Source organism: Solanum stenotomum, chromosome 1 (assembly GCF_019186545.1).
Source record: "Solanum stenotomum isolate F172 chromosome 1, ASM1918654v1, whole genome shotgun sequence".
NCBI classification, from domain to species: Eukaryota; Viridiplantae; Streptophyta; class Magnoliopsida; order Solanales; family Solanaceae; genus Solanum; species Solanum stenotomum.
In genome coordinates this window covers 87,008,596-87,015,297 of record NC_064282.1, presented here as the reverse complement: position 1 = coordinate 87,015,297, position 6,702 = coordinate 87,008,596, and the positions used below count along the sequence as shown (strand labels likewise).

The window sequence follows — 6,702 nt, the reverse complement described above, 5'->3', positions numbered from 1 at the left end:
TATTCCATTCATCCGGGTTCCATAGAGATGTACCGTGACATGAGAGAAGTTTATTGGTGGAATGGCATGAAGAAGGACATTGCAATGTTTGTGGCTAAGTGTCCAAATTGCCAGCAAGTGAAAGTTGAGCACCAAAGGCCCGGTGGTTTGGCTCAGAGGATAGAGCTTCCGGAATGGAAGTGGGAGATGATCAATATGGATTTCATCATAGGATTGCCAAGGTCGCTCAGACAGCATGTGTCACGACCCAAAAATGGATGTGATTGCACTCGTTGTATCCCACAAAGACAAGTCAGCCTAAAACCCAATCATTTCTATAAAGTGCGTAAATAAAGCAAAGTTCAATAACAATTACTTTTACGAAAACAAGTCAACTTAATTCAATCCCCAAAATCTGTTTGTCACGTGCACAAGCCTCTAATGTAAATACTACAATTGAAATAAAATACGCAAGTCTCAAATGATGTTGTCTTTCATGTAAAAACAAAATCATAAACAGGAGTAAGAAGGTTCGCTGAGATGACAAACAGCTACCTCTCAGATCTCCACAGAAAGCCTTGGAAACGAAGAGAATGGAAGGTATCACGAAGATCCAGGCTCGTAACCTACAAAAGATTGTAGAAGCAAGGGGTGAGTACCAAACCACACGGTACTCAACAAGCAAACCTCTAAACACAATCTAAGGGTACAGAATACGGGTACTCCTTACACCCCATCCTAACCTCCATAGCTACAACCTGCATAAAACCAGCCCAACCTAACAATTCACAGTTTACAAAGCATACAGCTCAACAATAGCACTCTAACAAATTATATATTCTTAATAACAACTCAATATTTATCAATAACAAGTTTCACAGAAAAGGCACTCACAAGATCAGCAACACACAAGATCAAGTTCATCAATTATAAAAATAATACAATGCAATGAAATGCAATGTCAAGTATAGTGATGCATGTCTGACCTAATGATACACACCCGCTGTCTCTCAGTCCGGGACCCATGGGGGACATATCTGTCCCTGCATCCATCGCGGTGCGCGATACGTCCCTCGAAATATAGGATCCATCGCGGCGTGCGATACATCCCTCGAAATGGTACATCCTTTTTAATTTCTTATTCTTTCTCAATGCACATAACATTTGTCACAACTATGTCTCAGAACAATGCAAATGAAATGTTAACACAAATAATTAGGAGATGACCATTTTCATAACATTGCACAATTCACAACAACACAATCATGATACAACTTCAACAATGATTCAACAAGTCTTTCAAACAATTCTCAACACATCACACAAACAATTGATCACATTACTCCGAAACATATACCACAAGGAAATACACGAATTCCATACGCTTAACTAGGTTTCAGAAATCCACTTGCCTCAAATAGTCAAACAATTACTCCGAGACTTGAGTCTTTCCTTTCGTTGAACTTCTAACTAAAAGCAATCTATTCACATTAATAATCACAATAAGATTTCAAAACTAACCACACTCAAATTACTATAGGTCTAGCCTAGACCCAAAAACTCACTCAATTTATAATCAAGTTCCTAATCTTGGTGTCAATTAACATGTCAACTCTCATGTTTTCCGAATTTCGAGCCTAGGATTAAGTCATAATTTCTCCAAACACTACAATCTTAATAGCTTTCATATAATGTAATACACTTAATATTTAATAAGTGTCCCAATATATCATAACTTGAATAATTACGTGATAATAAAATAAGAATTAATAAATATGAGAACCACTGATTACGAAACCAGTGATGGAATCGCATAAGCCAAGGAACCCAACTCCTCACCTATCACTTTCACACGAGACAGAACTCAATTTCAACTATATGTAGCCAATAATCAGTCAAACACTATGTTCTCATTAGCCCTCAATAAATGACCTTGATTTTCCAATTCAAATCATACTTTGCAGTTATTAATGCACTATAAAAGACTATGTTGTTCACCATTATAATAATAACAATAATATACTCCATTCATACGCACTATTGCATATATTTGGCATGGTTACATTTACCTGGACATGAAGTATTCTCCCGTCGGCAGCAGTTTTACGCAGGTAAGTCTGTCTTCTTTTCTTTTCTTAAATTATGAACCAAAAATTCTCAACCCTAATTATTTATTTTCCTATATGGGTCAAGTGCTATTAAAATAATTATAACTTTACCCATTAAGCATTAACTAAAATTAGTTATTTAATAAGTAACCATCAATTCGTTTACTCTAGTTAAATGAGTATTCAAAATTTCCAAAAATGACCTTCCGGGTCATTACATTATCCACCACTAAAAAGCATGTTCGTCCTCGAACATAAGGTGAAAGAAAGTACTTGAAGCTTCAAAAAGCTGAGGATATCTGGCACGCATATCAGACTCTGTCTCCCAAGTTGCCTCTCCCACTGATCGGTGCTTCCATTGCACCTTCACTAAAGCAATCTCCTTGGTCCTAAGCTTTCGAACCTGCCTGTCCAATATAGCTATAGGTTCCTCCTCAAATGTCAAGTTTGGACCCAACTCCACTGAATCGAGTGAAAGCACATGTGACTCATCCAGAATATACTTTCGAAGCATAGAGAAGTGGAAAACAGGATGAACTGCCGACAAACTAGGTGGTAAGGCCAACTTATAGGCCACCTCTCCCACTCGACTCAAAATCTCAAAAGGTCCAATGAATCTTGGGCTAAGCTTGCCCTTCTTGCCGAACCGCATCACACCCTTCATAGGTGACACTCTAAGCCAAACATGATCGCCCTCCATAAACACTAAGACTCTAACTCTCCGGTCTGCATAACTTTTTTGTCGACTCTAGGCTGTCAACAGTCTATACTGAATCATACAGACTTGCTCCATAGCATCTCTAAGCAACTCAGTATCCAAAGAGTCCATCTTTGCCGAATCAAACCACCCAATCGGATACCTACATTGGCTGTCATACAACGCCTCAAATGGGGCTATCTGAATACTAGAGTGATAACTGTTATTGTAGGCATACTCTGCTAAGGGTAAATGTCGATCCCATCTAGAACCAAAATTGATCACACATGCTCGGAGCATGTCCTCCAACACCTGAATCGTCCTCTCGGACTGACCATCTGTCTGAGGGTGAAAGGTTGTACTCATATCTAGCTGAGTACCCAAACCATGTTGTAATGCCTTCCAAAAGTGAGAAGTAAATAGTGAACCTCGATCTGATATAATAGAAACAGGAACCCCATGTAGTCGCATAATCTGACTAATATATAGCTCGGCTAACTTCTCTGCTGTATATTTCACCCGAACCGAAATGAAGTGGGCGGACTTGGTTAGCCTGTCAACAACAACCCAAATGGAGTCATAACCACCCACTGTGGTAGGCAAACCCACAACAAAGTCCATAGTGATCTGCTCACACTTCCAAGTAGGAATAGGCATCCTCTGAGATACACCCCCGGGACGCTAGTGCTCACACTTGACTTGTTGGCCAGTCAAACACCTAGAAACAAAGTCTGAAATATCTCTCTTCATCCCACACCACCAGTAATGCTAACTCAGATCATGATACATCTTCGCTGCTCCCGGATGGATAGAATATCCGAAACAATGGGCCTCTTCAAGAATCAATCTAGTCAACTCGCCCATCTTAGGCACACAAATCCTGCCTCCGATCCTCAAGACACCGTCAGAATCAAGGACAGCCTCCTTGGCTTCCCCTATCAATACATTGTCTCGAATGAGACATAACTTCTCATCATCAAATTGGTTCGTATGGATTTGCTCGACTAAAGAAGACCGAGCCTCAATAAAAGCAATCATCCCATCACTCTCCTTTGAGATCTGCAACCGGACAAGACTATTAGCTAACATCTGAACATCTCTAGCCAATGGTCTATCCTCAATACTAAGTGCTGCAAGACTTCGCATGCTAGGAGTTTTCCTACTCAGAGCATCGTCAACAACATTGGCCTTCCCCGGATGATATAGAATGGTCACATCATAGTCCTTCAGCAACTCAAGCCATCTACGCTGCCTCAAGTTCAGATCCCTCTGACTAAAGATATACTGAAGACTCCGATGATCAGTGAAAATCTCACAATGCACCCCATACAAATAATGACACCATAACTTAAGTACAAATACTACAGTCGCCAACTCCAAATCATGAGTAGGGTAGTTCTTCTCATAGGACTTCAATTGCCTAGAAGCATAAGCAATCACTTTCCCCTTCTGCATCAATACACCACCCAATCCGACTCCTGAAGCATCACAATACATAGTAAAGTCTACACCCTCCTCGTGTAGAGTCAACACAGGAGCCGAAGTCAACAAAGTCTTGAGCTTCTGAAAACTCTCTTCACACTCATCAGACCACTGAAAACTCACACCCTGTCGAATCAATCTAGTCAATGGAGCTGCAATAGTAGAGAAACTCTGAACAAATCATCGGTAATAACATGCCAATCCCACAAAACTCTGAATCTCGGTAGGAGAAGTAGGCCGCGTCCAACCTCTAACTGCCTCAATCTTGGCCAGATCTACTCTAATACCCTCTTTGGACACCATGTGTCCTAAGAATGCCACAGAATTAAGCCAGATCTCATACTTTGAGAACTTGGCATACAATTTCTCTTCCCTCAATCTCTGGAGTACAATCCTCAAGTGTCGGACATGGTCCTCCTCAGTCTTGGAGTAAACCAAAATGTCATCGATGAAGACAATCACAAAAGAATCAAGATATGGTCGAAACACCCCGTTCATCAACTCCATAAATGTTGCAAGGGCATTAGTCAATCCAAAGGACATCACTAAGAACTCATAATACCTATATCGAGTCCAAAAAGCTGTCTTAAGGATATCTGATGCCCTAATCTTCAACTAATGATATCCGGACCTCAAATCAATCTTAGAGAACAATGTTGCCCCCTGTAGCTGATCAGATAAGTCATCAATATGCGGAAGAGGATACTTATTCTTCACTGTTACCTTGTTTAACTGTCTGTAATCAATACACATCCTCATAGTCCCATCCTTCTTCTTCACAAACAACACAGGGGCACCCCAAGGTGACACACTAGGGTGAATAAACCCCTTACTCAATAAATCCTGCAACTGATCCTTCAACTTTTTCAACTCTGCCGGAGCCATACGGTAAGGAGGAACAGAAATGGGCTTAGTGCCTGGCTCCAAATCAATATCCCTATCGAGAGGAACACCTGGAAGATTAGAAGGGAATACATCAAGAAACTCCTGAACCACGGGAACAGAATCCATGGAAGGTGGTTCAACACCAATGTCCCGTATAAAAGCTAGGTAAGATAAACACCCTCTCTCCACCAATCTCTGAGCACGGATAAAGGAGATGACCTTGCTAGGATAAGAGTCATTAGCGCCTTTCCACTCAAACCTCGGAACACCAGGCATTGCTAAAGTCATAGTCTTAGCATCACAATCAAGGACAACATAATAAGAAGAAAGCCAATTCATACCCAAGATAACATCAAAGTCTACCATCCCCAGAATGATTAAATCTACCCAAGTGTCATATCCCGCTACAAAAACAAGACAAGATCGATACACTCGATCCACCACTAAGGGCTCACCCATGGGTGTAGAAACACGAATAGGTACCATCATGCTATCACATATCATATCAAATTCAGCAGCAAAATAGGTGGACACATAAGAGAATGTAGACCCTGGATCAAACAATACAGAAGCAGATCGATGGCATACTGGGATGATACCTATAATAAAAGCATCAGAAATCTCCGCTTCGGGTCTCCCCGGAAAAGCATAACAGTGGCCCCCTCGGCCACCTCCAACCTAGGTGGTAACTCTACTCCCACTCTGCTGAGCTGCAGAACCACTACTAGAAGCTCTACCACCTCTACCTGATTGAACTCTGCCTCGGCCTCTACCCTGTGGTACCAGTGGTCTAGCCTGAAATGAAGTACACTGTCACATTAGGTGATCGGGATCTCCACAAGAAAAGCAAAACCTTTGTCCCGGGAACTGCTGTGCGGACCCTGAAAACCCACTATAATTGCCTCGCCCCATAGGTCGCTGCTGTGAACCGTGACCCACGCTATAAGAAGCCCGAGGTATCTGACCACCCTCGGATGTCGGCATATATGTATAAACAGGTCCTCGCTGCTGAAAGGAACCACTCCCTCTGTTTGGTCCCCTACCTCCAGATGAGGCACCATGAAACTGACCTATTGTAGGGACCCTCTTAGGGTCCCTAAACTCTCCTCTTTCCATCAATTCCGCCTCTTTAGCGGTGCTCACAATGGACTGGAAGGAAGCCCCCTCTCTAGATGCTCTAAATACTGCCGATCTGATGGAGAAAGTCAGCCCCCTCACGAATCTACGGATCCTTTTCGTCTCGTCTGGAATAATGGCCAAAGCATGCCTAGACAGCTGGCAAATATGGGCCTCATACTTTGTAACTGATAAGCTATCCTGTCTCAGATTCTCAAACCTCAAACGACTCTCCTCTCTCACGCTCCAAGGGATAAAATGGTCATGGAAGGCACTGGAAAACCTCTCCCAAGTCACTGGAGTAGATCCAACTGGCAAAGCCCCTGAATAAGTTCTCCACCACTCTCTCGCTGGTCCACGAAGTTGGAGTGTAGCATATCGAACCCCATGTGACTCAGCTAATCCAACAACCTCTAACAACTGTCGGCATGTAGT

At 42.2% G+C, this 6,702-nt stretch overlaps 1 pseudogene; it reads right to left on the bottom strand.

Moving 5' to 3' along the window:
* Window positions 1-2,316: 2,316 nt before the first annotated feature.
* Window positions 2,317-6,267, bottom strand: LOC125864423 (uncharacterized; annotated as a pseudogene).
* Window positions 6,268-6,702: the final 435 nt, after the last annotated feature.